General features: G+C 42.2%; 1 protein-coding gene across 7 annotated transcripts in view; it reads right to left on the reverse strand.

The window, feature by feature from the left end:
- Window positions 1–18264, reverse strand: part of NFYC (nuclear transcription factor Y subunit gamma) — a 65261-nt gene extending 46997 nt beyond the window's left edge. For 2 of the 7 annotated variants that reach the window (XM_061412352.1, XM_061412348.1), the window contains exons 1-2: window positions 17822–18264; window positions 2930–3093 (exon numbers count right to left, since the gene is read on the reverse strand). The gene's annotated coding sequence lies outside the window, so the exon portion shown is untranslated. Of the gene's footprint in view, window positions 1–371; window positions 573–1462; window positions 1737–2929; window positions 3094–17821 lie in introns of those variants that run through there. The other 5 variants (XM_061412349.1, XM_061412345.1, XM_061412353.1 and 2 more) reach the window with 5 other exon arrangements.
- Between the last annotated feature and the right edge of the window lie 1167 nt (window positions 18265–19431).

Here is a 19431-nt window from a genome sequence, read left to right on the forward strand (position 1 = left end):
TTTTTTTGCTGGGGGGAGGGAATGAAGAAGAGCGCGAGAGAAAAATGAACGCAGCCTCACTGCTGTATTGCTTGGAAACTCCTAATCTGAATCTATAACATAACCCTACTAACCACTGGACTTGAACATCAGAAGTACAGCTTCTTTTCATCTTAAATAGAAGCTTTTCAGTCCAAAATCTGCATAAACAAACTTTGTCCTTCAATCTTTCAACTCCTCGGCAGTTTTTCAAGGTCACTTTTCCGAGCAACGACAGAGGCCTGTATTTAGCAACTTTGACTGCTATATCACTCCAATTCCAAGAACCCAAAATCTAAACCCCCATCGATTCTCTCAGGTAAATCCTTTACTCAAGGGGAAGGCAAACTAACAGCCTCCAAACTTCTCGGACAGGGCCTGCTCCTTTTCCCTCCCCAGAGGCTGAGCGCTGCCGGTCCACTGCTCCATGCTAAGTCTGCTGCAGAAATGTTCCAATGACCTTCATTCCATGTTTGCAAACAGAAAGAAAACAAAGAATTGCTTTTTGGAATCAAGTGTCTTATGGATCTTAGTACATGAGATGGAAGATTTCACTAGTCACAAGAACAGGCTGGTTACCAATTAGCCAGCAACCTACATTAGTTTCATATCCCTAAAGGGGGGGTGGGGGGGAACCAAGGGCAAAAGACAGGGTGCCTATACACTTTACTTTCCTATTCACAAACTGTAGGTAAAATTAGGATTTTAAAGACTTCATATAGAAAATGTAAAGCATTTTGCTCACATCATTTTAAGGAACCAAATCAACACCTAACAAAACGTGTGAAACTGGTGGAAAAAGATTTGTTCTTGTCACTGCCAATATAGTGGAGATGTTTCTAACTGGCATTCTAAGCTAAAATGTGCATTTTAAAACAAAGGCTGTTCATTAACTGGTACTTACTAGAATGCAGAAGCAGACAGGTAAATCAAGAAAGTTATGGGAGAATTTCACATTGGCATGTGGGCCTTTACCATTAGAACCTGCATCCCAGTGCAAATCATATTTTCACACAAATTTAGAACAGCAATGGTGCTACTTCCACCTCTGAAAACACAAATGTCAACAAAGTGCATGGAAACAGAAAAAGTCTCACAACAACTCAGCTCATTCTATAGGAAAGGTTCAGTGCACTTGAACAAAGGAAAATTATTTGGAAAACAGTTAAGTTTACCGAAAGCAAAGAGAAAGTGCTTTGCTTCTGTGTGCCCCGGAAAAATGATTAGCCTTCCTTCATGTACCTGCTCTAGTCAATACTGAACTAGGAAAAGAAATCCTAGCTGAAGGGCATGCAAAATCTAAACAGAGCAAGGTATTCTAGGTGCACCAAAAGGTATGCATGGAATGTAAAGTGGCCATTTTCTGAAACAGTGCAACTTGTCTACACTCTCTGAAGCTTAACAGTTTCTACCATTTTAACACAAAACAAAGAATTAAACTTACCGGGAACTGCATTAATTTTACATGTAGTTATTTATATCTCCTCGGACAGGGAGAATTTAAGTCACTCCTATCCCTCCCCCCCACAAAAGGACGGAGGAAACAAAAGGCAGCAGGAGATGCAGAAACCTGAGTCTGGAATGTCCACTCCAGTGAAAGCCCGAACAGCTGTCCCCCCACCCCCCAGCAAACTATTCGCCATTTTTCTTTGTCTTTCAGCTGACCCCTGCCTCAGTGAAAAACTCCGAGGCTCCAATGAAGCCCTGCAGCCTCCTTCCACTTTAACAGTCAAAGGCATTCAATCTAGCATGCTATTTGACACCAAACCTTGCCTCCAGAGTAGTCCCATTGGTTGAGCTGCTTTATCAGCTAAGAACACAAAGCCATGATTGGCTGCTCACGTCATCAGTTACCTCCTTTGCACACTTCCTGTTTTAAAGTTACCTTGAGAAGCAGAACAGGGGTCAGATCCAGACTTCAAACTACAAGGAACTTAAGGCTTCAAAATGCCTGGCAAATGCACACAGCAGATGCACTAGGGCCACATGTGCTTCCAAAACAGAAGATTCTGAAATTTTAGAAGTGTTCTTAAAATCACCCGAAAGGGCTGTTACAGTTCCCACCCAAAGGATTTCTTATTGGCTGTCAGAGTTCCATTTTAAAAAAATTTAAGGTAATTTAACTGCTTCTGATTGGCCATCAAAGATGTCTGTAAGATACTGCTACAGGATCCTATGGCAGTAAACCAGAAAAGCAATGTGTACAAGGTTGGAAAGTTGTGGCTTAACTATCTTCAGCTTTCTGTTGAGCATTAACAGAAGAAGAAAAAAAAACTGGGTGGGCTAAATCCAATGGCTCCAAAGAAAATACAGCTTCTTTAAAGTAACAAAGAGTGATACCAATGGTCATACAACAGTCTGCAAGATTTCCAAAAAGGCATCTGTCATTATGTCCCTGGTAATTTCAAAAACACACATTTCATTATTTTGAAATATAAACGAATCTAAGTAGAAAAATTCTGTGATAGTGTATGAAGTTAGTGACAGGTACAGTGGTATTTTCAGAAAGTCCACCAGGAACCCAAGAGGAAAATATAATGATAAAGGGGGGGAAAACTGGCAAAGAGTGAACATTAGTGAATATACTATTTAAAACAATATAGTTTGATGGGTTAACTAATTTATTTAGGGTGGTTACAAAATATTGCTGATTAGCTTTCAATATAACAGAATTTTAATATCAAGAGGATTAACTTTTCTACCACATTTTTAAGAATAAGCAGCAGGGCTGATGAATTTTAAGTATCGTGGTTACTGAAGACATTTAGGGTACTAAAGTTTACCAGTGGTGGTCAAAGACTTATGGATTACGTGCCCAACTGTTTATGTTTTAAGAGAAGCCTCCTAATACAGTGAAAATCAGTTAAAAATTTTTTTAAAAAGTATTCAAATAGAAACATCTCATTATTACCTGAGGCCTTTAATGATCTCCTTAGATCTGCTTCCTCTCATCAAAACAAAATATCCCAGGACTAAACAACACAACTGTTTTGCAGACAAATGAGATCCTTTCTAGAAATTCCTCAATTTTACATAAGAGGTCATCATAGACATATGCAGAGATCCAGCAGTTTCCTGAAAAAGAAGCAAGGTGGACTGTCCAATGACTGCCATACTAACTTCTCTTAGAGAAAGACTGAGGTGCAGAGATGTTAAGCAACTGGCCCCTAGCCATTCATCTAGGATTTACACTCAGGTCCCACCCAGGGTGGTAACCTTGCCATGGCACTACAATGCTTACCAAGACATAGAGCACCCCAGGCCCAAGTCCAAGGAAATTCTCAGGTGTCACATTTACAGTCCTTCATTGGTATCCATGGGAGACTGGTTCCAGGATCCCCCACATTTACTAAAATCCGAGGATGATCAAGCCCCTTATATTAGGTGGTGCAATACTGTTGACCCTCTGTATTTGTGAGTTCAGTATACACAGACAGAGGCTGACTGTATGCATAGATAGCATTAGTCATCACACCCAACTTCATTAAAAAACTATGATGTTTAATTTCATCTGTTGGTTAGAGATCCAGTTGAGTATCTGACAAACAGCACTCCATAATATGATACAAAATTTATTGCTAAACTACTAGAAACATTTAACCAGTAGCAAATCACATGTATAATTTATAAGGATTAGAAACAACTATATCATTAAAAAGATTATACATTAAAATATTAAAGGACTGCATGGCAATTTCACTACAGCATCTAAATAAGAGCTCAGATATGCTAACAGAGTGCATTGTGGGACGATTCCTGAAGCTACATAGAGTTACAGATATTGCAGTTATTTTCTGAAAGGTTTAGATCCTGAATAGCTACCAACTTTGGAAGGGAAGGCAGAAGGCCAATAGGCCAGTTGTGTGCCTTATTCACGCTAGAGCCTTGCCTAACCTCGTAAGACTGGGGGTCAGGTCAGCTGCAAGGAAGCAAAAAAGCTGCTTTGAGGGGTGGGAAGCAGAGGAATATGCTTATTCACATCAAAACAACTAAACACTGGGAATCAGAAGGAGCTAATTCCAAATTGAGATTCCTCTACTTATTAACTGTATGACACGAGGCTAACCCTGAGCCTCAGTCTCCTTATCAGTGATACATGGATATCACCATCTGTATCAGAGTCACTCTAAGAATTAAATGAGCTAGCATACGTAAAGTATACTGTACTGTGTCTGAAAAAGCATTAAAAAAGGGGGGGGGGGGATACTAAAGGTCACCCAATTCAAATTCCTTGTTTTACATAGGGGTTAAAGTTCAGAAAGGCCTAGCTCCTTAAGGCCCCAAAGCTACTATGAAGTAATGTCTCTTTTTTTTATCTCCAGCATACTCTGCAACCCTGCAGAAAGCAACTCCTGAGCCTTAAAGAGCAGTGTAGGAGGACTACCAGCTGCTACTAAAAATCTTCCCCAGCTTTATGGTGGAAATCCGTGCCTTTCACCAACAATCCCAGCTGAGGTCTAGTTATTGTTCCAAAAGTCTACCTCTGACTCCACTATTGATGCACCAGATTAAACCAAACATGCCCCTTGATACTTTGTGATGGTCTTTGGCATAGTTTTTATTAGTTCTTGGCAGTTTGCAAGAAAAACACTTCAATCCCTGTTTCTCATCAACAGTCACCTTAGTAGAATTCAAGCCACCAGTGGGGGTTTACCAGGTGGCTCAATGGTAAAGAATCCACTTGGCAATGCAGGAGACATGGGTTCCATCCTTGGGTCGGGAAGATCCCCTGGAGAAGGAAATGGCAACACACTCCAGTATTCTTGCCTGGGAAATCCCATGGACACAGGAGCTTGGCAGGCTACAGTCCATAGGGTCGCAAAAGAGTCAGAAACTACTTAACAACAACAAGTGGGAAGAGAAATTACCCTAGAATTTCCATCTGGAAGTCCCACTCAGGTTAGCTTTCTCTAGCTTAACATTGCTGTGGACCAAGAGCCTCTGCGATTCTAACTCATATTCTTCCCCAGTCCTGGTCTCACGAGTCTCTCACCAGACATATGTATCATCTTGCCCTAAAAAACACCCTAAGATAAGAACCAGTGCATTTGTTACATTGGTCAAGCTTTAATGATTCCAAAGAAGGGAGAGTGGGAATTGATGCTCATAGTCAGAAAACTGATTTTAAATCACAATTACCTACTTACTAGCTTTATAACCTTGACCAAGTTACTTAACCATCTCGGAGCTCACTTCCTCATGTGTAAAATGGAAATAAAAAAGTAACACCAACTCACAGAAATGCTTGCTTAAATGAGATAAGTTACAGCACTCAACATTAATACCTGGCATGTGGTAGGTGCTTAGTTAACATTTAAATATACACTTGACTATAGAACCTATCACATACTGAATTACTTTTTAACACGTCTCTATTACCAGGCAAGGACTTCTTGAAGAAAGCAACTGTGTCTCATTTATATCTACATATATCCTCAGTGCTCAGAACAGAGATATAAATCAAACCCTAACCTGGCCTAAGACTGGTTCCAAATAGGAAAAGGAGTACGTCAAGGCTGTATATTGTCACCCTGCTTATTTAACTTATATGCAGAGTACATTATGAAAAATGCTGGGCTAGAGGAAGCACAAGCTGTAATCAAGGCTGCCGGGAGAAATATCAATAACCTCAGATATACAGATGACACCACCCTTATGACAGAAAGTGAAGAAGAACTTAAGTGCCTCTTGATGAAAGTGAAAGAGGAGAGGGAAAAAGTTGGCTTAAAGCTCAACATTTAGAAAACTAAGATCATGGCATCCGGTCCCATCACTTCATGGCAATTAGATGGGAAAACAACAGAAACAGTGGCTGACTTTATTTGGGGGGGCTCCAAAATCACTGCAGATGGTGATTACAGCCATGAAATTAAAAGACGCTTACTCCTTGGAAGGAAAGCTATGACCAACCTAGACAGCACATTAAAAAGCAGAGACATTACTTTGTCCACAAAGCTCAGTCTAGTCAAGGCTATGGTTTTTCCAATAGTCATGTATGGATGTGAGAGTTGGACTATAAAGCAAGCTGAGTGCTGAAGAAGTGATGCTTTTGAACTGTGGTGCTGGAGAAAACTCTTGAGAGTTCCTTGGGCTGCAAGGAGATCCAACCAGTCCATCCTAAAGGAAATTAGTCCTGGGTGTTCACTGAAGAAGGAAATGGCAAACCATTCCAGTGTTCTTGCCTTGAGGATCCCAGGGACAGGGGAGCCTGGTGGACTGCCGTCTATGGGGTCGCACAGAGTTGGACACGACTGAAGCGACTTAGCAGTAGCAGCAGTAGCAGTTCACTGGAAAGACTGATGTTGAAGCTGAAAGTCCAAAATTTTGGCCACCTGATGCAAAGAGCTGACTCATTTGAAAAGACCATGATGTTGGGAAAGATTGAAGGCAGGAGGAGAAGGGGACGACTGAGGATGAGATGGTTGGATGGCATCACTGACTCAATGGACATGAGTTTGGGTAGACTCCGAGAGTTGGTGATGGACAGGGAGGCCTGGCGTGCTGCGGTTCATGGGGTCGCAAGGAGTGAGACACAACTGAGCAACTGAACTGAACTGAACCTGGCCACAGTGTCAATGAAATAATAAGGAGTAATGGGGATTGAGGGGAACTGGAGAGTGCACACCTCATCCAAAGGGGCAGCTCCTGGGGGACTGCCCAGTGGTTCAGTGGTTAGGACTTGGCACTTTCACTACCAGGGGCCCTGGGTTCGATCTCTGGTTGGGGAACTAAGATCCCACAAGCCATGCAACACAGCCAAAAAAGGAGGGAGGGGAGCAGTTACTACTCAGCTCCAACTGATGAGGGCCATGGAGGAATGCTGGTCCATCGCAGTGACAGCTTCAGATTCAATATAAGAAGCAAAAGCCAGATCCTGGACACACAAAAAGTTGAAGCTAGCACAACTCCTGACATAGCATCCTGAAGAATGACTAAAGAACCAGAGTCACGGGCTGAAGCTGGTCTCAACCACCATGACAATCCTGCTAAGGACAGGGTCTTGCTCAGTACCCCAGATCACTTGATCTTGGAGGTTACACCATATTCCAGCAGAAGCAAAAATAGCAGCAAAGAAACTGGGCTCTTTAGCAGCCTGAACATTTTATTGATGGTGTCCTTAATTGACTCTTGTGGACTAGTAAGTAAACCCGGGGTTCCCAGGAAATATCAAGAGATGAGAACATCTAGAGAAAAATGAACTTTTCATATGTTGAGATTGGCAAACAAAGCCATTTTCATTTGACTATTAAATTTGTTGTGTGCCTTATTATACACTAGGCTGATGAAATGGATATATATAGCAGTTTTGCACTGATGCTGTTACAGGTTTGTGGGTTTGAGTTTGTTTTGTTTTGTTTTGAAAGAATACCTTTAATCCAAGTAGCCAGAATCAAGCAGCATTAGTATTTTGGGTTATATACTTTTAAAAGCTTTTCTTATATAAATGAAATGAGGTTAAGTTAGTTCCCCCAAATTAGATAATACCATACAAAAATACTATACCAACTGTTTTGTAATCTTTTCACTTAAATAATGTGAATAATTTCCCCTATCAAATAAAGACCTACATCCCTTATAATAATTGAATGACATTCCACTGAATGGATGCAATTTTTAAAGAGTCCCATATTAATGAATAATCTCAATGTCTTCAATTTTATTCTTAACCACTGGGCCACCAGGAAAATCTTCAATTTTAAAACATTGTAAATAGCATCACAGAGAACATCCATTATGCCCATTCCCTGTGTCACTACCCTCATTATCTCTTCCAGAACCCTTGGAATGGCTTCATAAGGAGTATTATTTTGTTTGGTTTAGAAAAAAAGAAAAAGGAAACCAGATTGTTTTAAATGATAAATCTTCACATTTTCAAGTTAGTTTTTTAAAAAAAATTATAAGCAGATCAAAGAAAATTGAGGGCTGCCAGACTGTAACTTCTGACCCTTATTTTTCACCTGACTTGGTCCTGAAACACTATTAGCTATTTTCCAAATCAAAATCACCTTCAAGTAAAATAAAAAAGTATGTCAACACATTTTTCAAAAAATCTGATAGATGTTCTGAAGATAATCTCCAAAGAAGTCCCAGAAACATTCTGAGCAATGGTAATATCATCAGAATAAAGAACATGGTGCTGGCGCTCAGTAAATGGCTGCATAAGTGGATTATAAATTCTCAATTATTTGTTTTTTAAAAATAAATTATATTCTCCAAAGCATAAATGAAAACCAATGGATGGTCAACTATTCTAGAGAGACCAGTGGTTAATGATGCATGTAGAATAACAACGCAGTGCCTGATGAACAGCAAGTGCTCCGAAAGATGGAGACTGCTTCTGTTAATACTGCTACTGGCAATGGGACTACATGATCTTTGAAATCACATAATCCCTAAGAGTCTATGTTAGTTTGGAAACATATATGTTCCCAGAGAAGTCCTTTCCCACTACTGGCCCAGCTAGCCTATACAAAGGACTCATTTTTTATTCATAAACTCTTTATACCAGAACTGCTCAACTGGGCTCTACTCCACACCAAGTCATAACATGAAATGCTGATCAAGCATTCTCACAAACAGGGTTCCATGGCCCAGTAAGTTCGAGAAACGCTGCATACTGTATTCTTTCTCTTGAAGGGTTGTACATGAGCACAAACGTTCTCAATACTAATTATATAGAAAAGAAATGCCTTTGGCCATTATTTTGTCAAGGATCCTTCCTCACCCCCCCCCCCCCACCCCAGGATACTTACTCGCATTGTGTAAGAACTAATGTTCAATGAACAGCTTGGGAAATGCTGCTCCAGGCCAACTTACACATTTTAGTGGAATGAAAAGAAGACTACAGGCAAGTCTATTCTGACCACCTTCCAAAACGGTTGGGAGTTTTACACACATTATGGCATTTCCCTTTTTCATGACAATGACACTAAATATCACCATAAATAGCAATCCTCTGCCTCTCAAATAATTGCCAACCAAGTATGCTTTGCTTCTTAAATAGGCCCCAACTTTGTCATTTGATAATGAGCAAATTCTAAGCTACTTACCTTCAGGGTACAATAATAATTTTTGAGAGAGTTAAGAAACACAAAAATGTTCAACTGTGCAGATAGCGTGTACTTTCTTTTTTCTCTTAAATGGACAGATCATGCCACTGGTGAGGGGATATGTTTTCTTAATACTGGGCAAAGAATCCCACTTCATACAGACACAGGAATGGAAAATTTGCAGCTCCTGAGGACAGGGTTAACAGTAATTAGGGACTCTGAAAACCCTCAGTAACTCTAACAAATGTAAGCCAATGATAAGATATAAAATACTCTACACTCCAGTATAATTTCCTGTGAGTCACTGAAGCACTTATTGAAGCACTGTTCAAAAGATCACTATTTTAGCTTATATTCATGAATGTGTTTAAGAATAATTCTTGAATTTGATTTATAACAATATACTGTCGATTTTAAATGGAGGGTGTTCATTTTAATAGGATATCTTATGTGCCTTGAACACGGAGATTTGAACCTTAATTTAAACCTTTTCTACTGGAAACATTCAAATGGAAAGATTAGACTAGTCCCTCTCTCTAAATTGCACCTTAAGTTTATCCATGAGAAAGCGATCACTGTATAAAAGAAAGTACAATGGATTTAAATGAAACCTGCAGACAAGTAAGAACTTAAACCAAAATGGAAAATACAACTCCCACACTGAAAAAGAGCACAGAGGCAGCCTCACTGCTATCAGGTGCTTCACAGCTAAAACACAGAGAAGTGTGCAAAGGGTAAATGCAGAAGTAAACATGGAAGTAAAGAAAGCTGAGGCCCGAAGAACTGATGCTTTTGAACTGTGGTGTTGGAGAAGACTCTTGAGAGTCCCATGGACTGCAAGGAGATCCACCAGTCCATCCTAAAGGAAATCAGTCCTGAATATTCATTGGAAGTACTGATCCTGAAGCTGAAACTCCACTACTTTGGCCACCAGATGAGAAGAACTGACTCACTGGAAAAGACCCTGATGCTGGGAAAGACTGAAGGCAGGAGAAGGGGACAACAAAGAATAAGATGGTTGGATGGTATCACCGACTTGATGGACATGAGTTTGAGCAAGTTCTGGGAGTTGGTGATGGACAGTGAAGCCTGGTGTGCTGCAGACCATAGGGTCACAGTGTCAGACACGACTGAGTGACTAAACTGTGGAAAGGGTGCAGCAAATTTTGCAACCTGGCAAAAATTTCTGCAGGCAGGGAGATTTTTTTCCTGGACCATTCTACAATGTTGTCTTTCTGCTTACTTTAAAGAAAATGTTATCCAGGTGACTACAAATCAAGCTGACAGTCCTTCTTCAACTATTTCTACAATCAGAAAAAATTTTAAATGAATATAATACAAGTCTCTTTCTGGACATAATGATAAAACTGGTTGTTCTGATTTTAACAACCATTACTCTTTGGCAAATGTGAAGACATTTTCTTCTCATGAGAACCATGATCACTCAGCACCTGGAGATTAACAGAGGGGATTAGGAGACAACCTAACACTGAAACAGGATTCCCTGGTGGCTCAGAGAGTAAAGCGTCTGCCTGCAAGGCGGGAGACCTCGGATGGATCCCTGGGTCGGGAAGATCCCCTGAAAAAGGAAATGGCAACCCACTCTAGTACTCTTGCCTGGAGAATCCCGTGGACGGAGTTAGCCTGGTAGGCTACAGCCCACAGGGTCGCAAAAAGTCAGACATGACTGAGTGATTTCACTTTAACACTGAAATAAATGATCCTACAACTTTGTGCATTCGTAAGTAATACTGACCTCACAGCGGTCCACTAGAAATCAGCTCCTAAATCACAACGGCACAACTAAATTAGAATATTTCTTTCCTGTCAAATGGTTGCCCCACCCAACCCCCCCATGTAGAAATCCTACTGTACATAACAGAGCAGATAATTACAAAGCCTCCTCATCAAGGAAGCTCTAATTGGCTGTCAGGCAGATTTTACGCTATTCTCAAAAGAAAGTGTTGTGTTCTTCTTACTTATTAAGGCCCATTCAGTGACAGGCACCTACCATATGCTACTGTATTCATTTTTCATTAAGTACTCTGTAAGAGAGGTATTACTATTAACCACTACTTTACATAGGAAGAAACTAAGGCTCAGACAGGTTAAGAATCTGACCCCTAGTTCCACAGAGGGTAAATACCTTACAGAGAAGAATTCTTTCCTAGGTCTGACTCCAAGGTCAGCAGCTACAGTGGCCCCTCCCAAAGGCACTCTTTGGCCAAAGCATTTTAAATCCACTTCCTCCTACAATTAATCTATTAATGTTATGTTAGGTGTTTTGAGTCTCTGTGGGAAAACACTAAAATGACCTTGTAGCCTTCCTAACTAGTCACAGTGCGCGCATGCAAAACCAAATAAACAAAATGAAAAGAGAGACTGTAAGACATCAGATAACTCACAAACAGTTTGCTTTGGGCAAAAGAAATAGAATGGAAAAGAACAACTTGCTGGCTAAGGAATGTTCTTAGGTTGTATGCCTGAGGCTGGAATGAACCTCAAGAAGGTCATCTGTGACCTTAATAATGATCTCTGCTACTCTCCCTCCTGTGACTGAGGCACACTTGTCAAAATACGATAGGTTCCTTAAGAGTCATCTCTGCCATCAAATCAGGTCTTCCACAGGAGAGGGAATGCTGTCTAGCAGAATAAGCACTGGCCTGGGGATCCAGGGACTGGGAGACTTGGCTCTACCCTGGCATAGAAGTGACCTTATCAAGGTCATTACAGTTTTCAGGACTTTAGTACAAAGGGGTGTGCCTGAAAGAACCAAAGGCCACTTCCTGAGCTAAAATGCAAGAGTTTTTCTTTTTCCCCTAATATTCTAAGGAGTCAAGAGAACACTTTCTAAGAGTAAGGGTGCCACAAATTGTGTAAGAATTAAACAGTTACAGACTAGGACTTCCCTGGTGGTCCAGTGGTAAAGAGTCTGCCTGCCAATGCAGGGGACATGGGTTTGATCCCTGGTCTAGAAGACTCCACACGCCACGGGTCACCTACGCTCCTGCACCACGACTACTGACACCACCGAGCCTGTGCTCTGGAGTCCACAAGCCACAACTACTGAGCCTGGTACCTAGAGCCCGCACACTGCCACTAGAGAGAAACCCTCTCAAAACAACAAAAATAAACAATTTTGAAAAAACAGTTTCAATTTTAAAAAAGTTACAGACTTAATCTGGTCTCTGCCACTTACTTGCTGTGTGATCTTGAGCAAATTATTCAACTCTTCAGTTTCCTTATATAAAAATTAGGGTAGTAATAGTACCTATTTCATACTATGTGAGGATAAAACATATTGTTTATACCCTTGTTGGTTCAATGTAAGCACTCAATAAAAGGCAGTAGCCATGACATTCTTGAATTTTATTCATATGGCTTTAGTGGCTCAGTACCTCTGAACTAGGAAATTTCAAAACTGCCTCAAAAAGACACTGACCATGGCTTATCTGGTGGCTCAGATGGTAAAGAATCTGCCTGCCATGCAGGTGACCCAAGTTTGATCCCTGGGTTGGGAAGATCCCCTGGAAAAGAGAATAGCAACCCACTTCCATATTCTTGCCTGGAGAATCCCATGGACAACGAAATCTGGTGGGCTAAAGTCCATGGGGTTGCAAAGAGTTGGACATGACTGAGCAACTAAGCACACAGCACACACCATGGCCCTGAAGCAAGAGACAGACGGGCTCCAGGTTGGACATTTACAATCATCCAGCCTCCTCTTACCCTGGAGAAGGAAATGGCAACCCACTCCAGTACTCTTGCCTGGAGAATTCCAAGGACAGAGGACCCTGGTGGGCTACAGTCCAGGGGATCACAAAGAGTGGGACACGACTCTGTGACTAACTTTCACTTTCAGCCTCCTCTTTGCATTTCCTGGAGCCCACCTCCTACCTCAGCCCCACATTTCACTTTGACTCCACTTCTCTGTAAATGGGGTAAGAAATCTTGATGCTTTTCTAGTACGATGAATCAGTTTTGACCAAATGGGAAATGTGTAAACAAATAAGGTAATGATTATTTGTCATAAGGATTAAATAAAATGACACAGAAATAGTCTACAAAGTATTCCTGGAGAAGTAAATGGCAACCCACTCCAGTACTCTTGCCTAGAGAATTCCAAGGACACAGGGGCCAGGCGGGCTACAGTCCATGCGGTCACAAAGAGTCGGATACGACTGAGCGACTAACACACACACACACCAAGTATTAGTATGATTTCTGCTTAGAAACAAAGCTGACGTTCACAAGGTTTTAGTATAAACTCAGACCTCCTGGGAGTTCAAGATTTCTAGGGTGGTTAATTCCAAATGATAACAAGGCCCAGCGATTGGCCAGGGGTTAATGGAGAATGTAGGGCTTCCCAGGTGGTGCTAGTAGTAAAGAACCAGCCTCCCAATACAGGAGACTTGAGAGGCAGGTTCGATCCCTGGGTCAGGAAGATCCCCTGGAGGGCATGGCAACCCACTCCAGTATTCTTGCCTGGAGAATCCCATAGACAGGAGCCTGGAGGGCTACAGTCCATAGGGTCTCAAAGAGTCAAACACGACTAAAGTGACACAGCATGTGCACGCATGCATGCGCGCGCACGCACACACACACACACACACACACACACACACACACAATGTAGAATGTATGGAGGCTAATGCAGAAAGGTATACTGGTGCTGAAGAGCCACCACTAAGAAATGCTTGCTGAATAAAAATGATATACGTATATGCCTGTCTTTGTAACCTCGTTCAGATTTGCTAAAAAAGAAACTAGCTTATGGATGTCTTAACAGGCTTCATATTTGATTAACCTAATGACTAAGCCAAATGAAGCTGCGATGACCAGTGTACAAAACGCATGGCGTCCTATTTGCCCTCATACTTTTGACATTCATCTTCCACACTGCAGTGTCATTACAAGCATGAGGGAGGGGACCCTCACCTAATTATATAAGACTTCCAATTCACTTGAAACCTGAATTTAAATGTTTCCTTAAAAATTGGAATTGCAAATATTCTGTTGTATCCAGTTTCAATTTACATGTCATTGAGGATAAGCATATCCTACAATCACCCCAGTCTGAAGAAGGCACTAGGTTTTTTGATAGGTCCCAGTGTTTGGAGCGGAGAAGGTGATGGCACCCCACTCCAGTACTCTTGCCTGGAAAATCCCATGGACAGAGGAGCCTGGTAGGCTGCAGTCCATGGGGTCACTAAGAGTTGGACACGACTGAGTGACTTCACTTTCACTTTTCACTTTCATGCACTGGAGAAGGAAATGGCAACCTACTCCAGTGTTCTTGCCTGGAGAATCCCAGGGACAGCAGGGCCTGGTGGGCTGCCGTCTATGGGGTCACACAGAGTCGGACACGACTGAAGCGACGCAGCAGCAGCAGCAGCAGTGTTTGGAGACAAATGTGCTAAAGAATGGTGATGTTGGAAAAAGTTCCCCAGTGAGCTCTTTACACTATGTACTTGGTAGTTCCTCACTGCTCAGCATTAATCATTTCCATATATAGAAAGTCTATGGCAACAATATTTTGAAGCCTGGTTTTAAAGAATGCAGATTCTTAAACTTTCTGCACATATTTTCTGCACATATTTTCACCTACCTGGGTTCAGAAAAACTCCAGCAGTTTACTATGTTAATCTCTCCCTTCACAAGAGAAACCAATGGATACAATTTAAACACCTAGTTGAAGAAACAATATTCTATACGGTTATCATTCTGTGGTCTGAACAGTACAACAAATTCTTATTGTAATTAGTCAAATAAATACAATTTCTTATTCAAATTCTCCCACTCAATACATCCCTAACATCCAGAAGTCAAGGAAAAATGATCCACTGTGAAATGTAAAACTACCTGAGAGTTTTGACAAGTCAGGTTTATGCTGATAGCAAGACACAGCAGATAAAACTACAAGCTTTGACATCAGGCTACTTGAATTTTAATCCTAGCTCAACCACTGAGCAACACTGGAGAAGCTACTTAACCTCTCTGATCTTCAATTTTCTCATCTGCAACATGAGGATGTCTACCTAACAGAAAATGTGTTAAATGTACTCCAAAATGTCAATCCCCTTCCTCTACTACTTTCCCCTTCTGTCTTGAAATTTTAGTTGCATTCGCATAAAACTGAGAAATGTGAAAATCACAGGAGTTTCTTGAAAACATAAATGTAATATCTATCTAAAGTTGAAAGAACCACCTAAAATAGACAAGGAAAAACAAATTAGAAAAACAGAGGTTTAACAAATGTGTTTCCATGATCTCCAAACCTCAGGAGGAGCAAATGTAATACAATCCAAGTTACTACAATTCAAAGAGAAAGGAACGTACCCCCAACAAGCTGACTCTTAACAACTCTCAATTTTAAAAAAATCTTTTTAAAATATGAACCACAGAGTTGACAAACCCTGTTACATAAGACAAGATGCAAGATGCTATGCACTAGCTTATTTTCGCTCTGAGCTGCTTATGAAAAAAATTTTCCTTTACTGTGTATGAGGGTGGGTGTGCTTTTCAGACATATATAAAAAGAAATAAATGTGTCAAGATCTAGGATCTGTCAAGTGCTCCTCCACTAAAGAGGAACCTAACAACATCCTTCCAAACAAACAATTGCCAAGTATCTGATATTTGCTAGAAAGAGTAGCTTTGGAAACCTGGAAACTGAGCCCTGATCTGTAACTTTGCTAGAGGAGTAAAACTACACGTGTGTGTTAGTTATTCAGTTGCGCTGGACTCTTTGTGATCCCATGGACTGTAGCCCACCAAGCTCCTCTATCCATGGAATTCTCCAGGCAAGAATACTGGAGTGGGTTGCCATTCCCTTCTACAGGGGATCTTCCCAACCCAGGGACTGAACCTGGGTCTCCGTACTGCAGGCAGATTCTTTACTGTCTAAGCCACAAAACTTCCTATAGAACACTTAAAACTAGCAGCATGGTCCTGAGACCCCATCATCTATAACTACTCTCTTAATATGATTCCCAAATCTGAAAATGTTTCCCTAAATGCTTCTACTTTTTCACTCCTACAGATCTGTCACTATTAAATGCTGTGCCCCCTAGACTGGGCATTCTGTTATTAAGAACAAGCACACCTATCCAATAGATTGCCTCCCTCTCAGCCTGGAACTAAAAAGCCTCTTGATGAAGGTGAAAGAGGAGAGTGAAAAAGTTGGCTTAAAACTCAACATTCAGAAAACTAAGATCATGGCATCTGGTCCTATCACTTCATGGGAAATAGATGTGGAAACAGTGTCAGACTTTATTTTTGGGGCTCCAAAATCACTGCAGATGGTGACTGCGGCCATGAAATTCAAAGACGCTTACTCCTTGGAAGGAAAGTTATGACCAACCTAGATAGCATATTCAAAAGCAGAGACATTACTTTGCCAACAAAGGTCCGTCAAGGCTATGGTTTTTCCAGTGGTCATGTATGGATGTGAGAGTTGGACTGTGAAGAAGGCTGAGCGCCGAAGAATTAATGTTTTTGAACTGTGGTGTTGGAAAAGACTCTTGAGAGTCCATTGGACTGCAAGGAGATCCAACCAGTCCATTCTGAAGGAGATCAGCCCGGGGATTTCTTTGGAAGGAATGATGCTAAAGCTGAAACTCTAGTACTTTGGCCACCTCATGCGAAGAGTTGACTCATTGGAAAAGACTCTGGTGCTGGGAGGGATTGGGGGCAAGAGGAGAAGGGGACGACAGAGGATGAGATGGCTGGATGGCATCACTGACTCGATGGACATGAGTCTGAGTGAACTCCAGGAGTTGGTGATGGACAGGGAGGCCTGGCGTGCTGCGGTTCATGGGGTCGCAAAGAGTCGGACACGACTGAGCGACTGAACTGAACGGCCTGGATTTGTTTACTTCCTCCTCACACCATAACCACAGCCCTAATCTGGTAACTACGGACTCCAGGGTTTCACCAAAACCTGTGTTTCAGCACTGGCACTCTCTAGCAAAATTCCTGATCTGATCCTATTGTTCATCGGATATGTCTCTAGGGCCCTGATGCCCTCTCTTTCTATACTATGCTCTCAGATTTGGCATTTGTGGATATCAGGGTCATTCCCTGTGTTATACTCCAAGTCTAGCACCCCTGGATCTCAAAGATCGTCTCAACCTGTAACTCAGGTTTCAGCGTTTCCAAGCCTGGCACCCTTGTGGCTTACACGCCCCTATCCCAGGCCATTCCGGAGGGCACCTCTGGAATTTGGAGTGCCTCCCACTCCCAGCCACGCATAGGATACTCCTGAAGTACTTGCCAGACCATCACCCTCTCTCCCGGCTTAAGGCCTCTAGGCTCGCCCCCAACCTCCACCCCACGCCTGCGCTGTAAGTGGTCATCGCTCGACAGACCGAGACGAAGACGCGCGCATCCCCACAGCCTCTGATTCCCTGACAACCCCTAGGCCGAAGCCAGCGCGACCAATAACGTGCCAGGTCCTCGGCCTCCCCGCCACCAACCAATCACGAGCGAGCCCCCCCCCGCCGTCGCCTTCCGCCAATGGGAAAAAGCCCGCGAGCCGGGCCGACAAGGCGCACGGACCCCACGAGCGCGACGGCAGCGACAGCGGCGGGCCAGGGAGAACACAACATGGCGGTGGGCAGGCCGGACCGAACTACAGCAGCAGCCACGCGAGGGAAGTGAGGTCTCCGCCGAGGGCGGGAAGCGCCGCCCCTCCCCTCGCGACCGCCGCTCACCTCTCCCCCTCCCACCCGCGGTAGCTCCCGCACACTCACACGCCTCGGCTCAGAAGGCCAGGGAAGAGCAGGAGCCGCCCCCACGCTCCGGCGGAGTCGGGCAATGCAGAGGCCTGGGCACGACGGAGGGGAGGGGGAAGCGTGCGTCACGGAGAACGGAGCGCGCCCTAAGCCGGGGTACAAACAAGATGGCGGCCACGCCGTTTGCACCGTCTCCCCCCGCTTCCCCTCCCCCTCCTTTGGCGCCTTGGCTCCTAGTGTCTTTAATGCGCAGAAGCTTAGTTGCTTGAAGTCTCGCGAGAATTGAGAAGGGCGACGACTTGGTGAGACTTGAGCCATCTGACCCCGCCCCCTTTAGAGTCCAGAGGTATCTAGCGGGGTCCTAGACAGTGTATTCAGCTTTTGTGGACCTCTGCTATGGTACGCACGCTTTTGAGTTTTAGGGGAATAGATAGGTTTTCGTGGGGTTTTTTTTTTTTTTTTTAAATTTAGGAGGTAACAGAGCTGGAGGATGGAGGGCGGCATGGGGAATGCCAGATTAAGTGCGCCGTTAAAGAAGACAGCTGCCAGTACCGTAAAAGGGGATTTAAAACTGTAAAGATATACTTCAAAATAAAGAACAGCACTTTTCCTAGAATGGTCACCTTGTAACTTTACGTCTATATGCACATTGTTTTTGTCACTTGAAGGCAGAATTAAAACTTCTTTAAAAACAATTGGAAACTGAACTGCAACCACCATTCGTATTCATACTTTACCGCTTTAATCTCCACAATTACTTAGTCCGAAGGCATTAGCAGTATTTCTATTTTACTGGTGATGAAGCGCCAAAATGTTAAGTAACTTAATGAAGGCTCCGCAGATAGCGGCGAAACTCAGTTTGAATAGTCCCCAAGTCTGTATATAAATACATCAAATATATATTGAGTAGAATCATCCACAATGAAACAGTGTGCACTAGGTTGCAAGCACAAATAAGACTGCTTTTGCTGGTGGTTACCTTGAAGTTTACAAATGACTTTTCTGAGACTTGTTTTGCGGGGCTCCTCAACAATAAAATCAATACACTATTACTATTTCCTTCCTTTGAGTTTATGACCCTAGTGATAACGTTGTTGAGAATAGTGGAATTAAACCCTTGACTTGAATTCAGGGAAATTGTTTTCAAATCCAGCCTTAATAAATCTCATTTAATGCACTCAATAAATATTTGATGAATAAATAAAACCTAACTAGTTACAAGATACTTGAGTTCACTAAGTCTTGTTGATTTCTTCATCTGTAAAGTGATCTTAATTCCTACCTCGGAGTGTCAGGGATATTGAATGAAACAGTTTAAGGGAGAGTGCTTTGCAAAAGTATTTCAAAGTAGTGATAATGATATTTTCAGACATGAGAAATGGCATAAAAATTAAAAACAGACTCAAGAAATAGTATGTTGAGATAAATAAGCTTGGCTAATGGGGAAAAGCTAGGTAAGTCTTTTTACAAATATTTATTGAGCAATTTTTACATATACTGTGCTTATGAAAGAGAAGTAAAAATTTGCAGGGGACAACACAAATTAGTATTACTAGTTATCATTATTATATTTAAGTATTGACAGTAGATGGGCTTCCCTAGTGGCTCAGCAGTAAAGAATCTGCCTG

This window comes from Bos javanicus, chromosome 3 (genome assembly GCF_032452875.1).
Source record: "Bos javanicus breed banteng chromosome 3, ARS-OSU_banteng_1.0, whole genome shotgun sequence".
Lineage (NCBI taxonomy): Eukaryota > Metazoa > Chordata > Mammalia > Artiodactyla > Bovidae > Bos > Bos javanicus.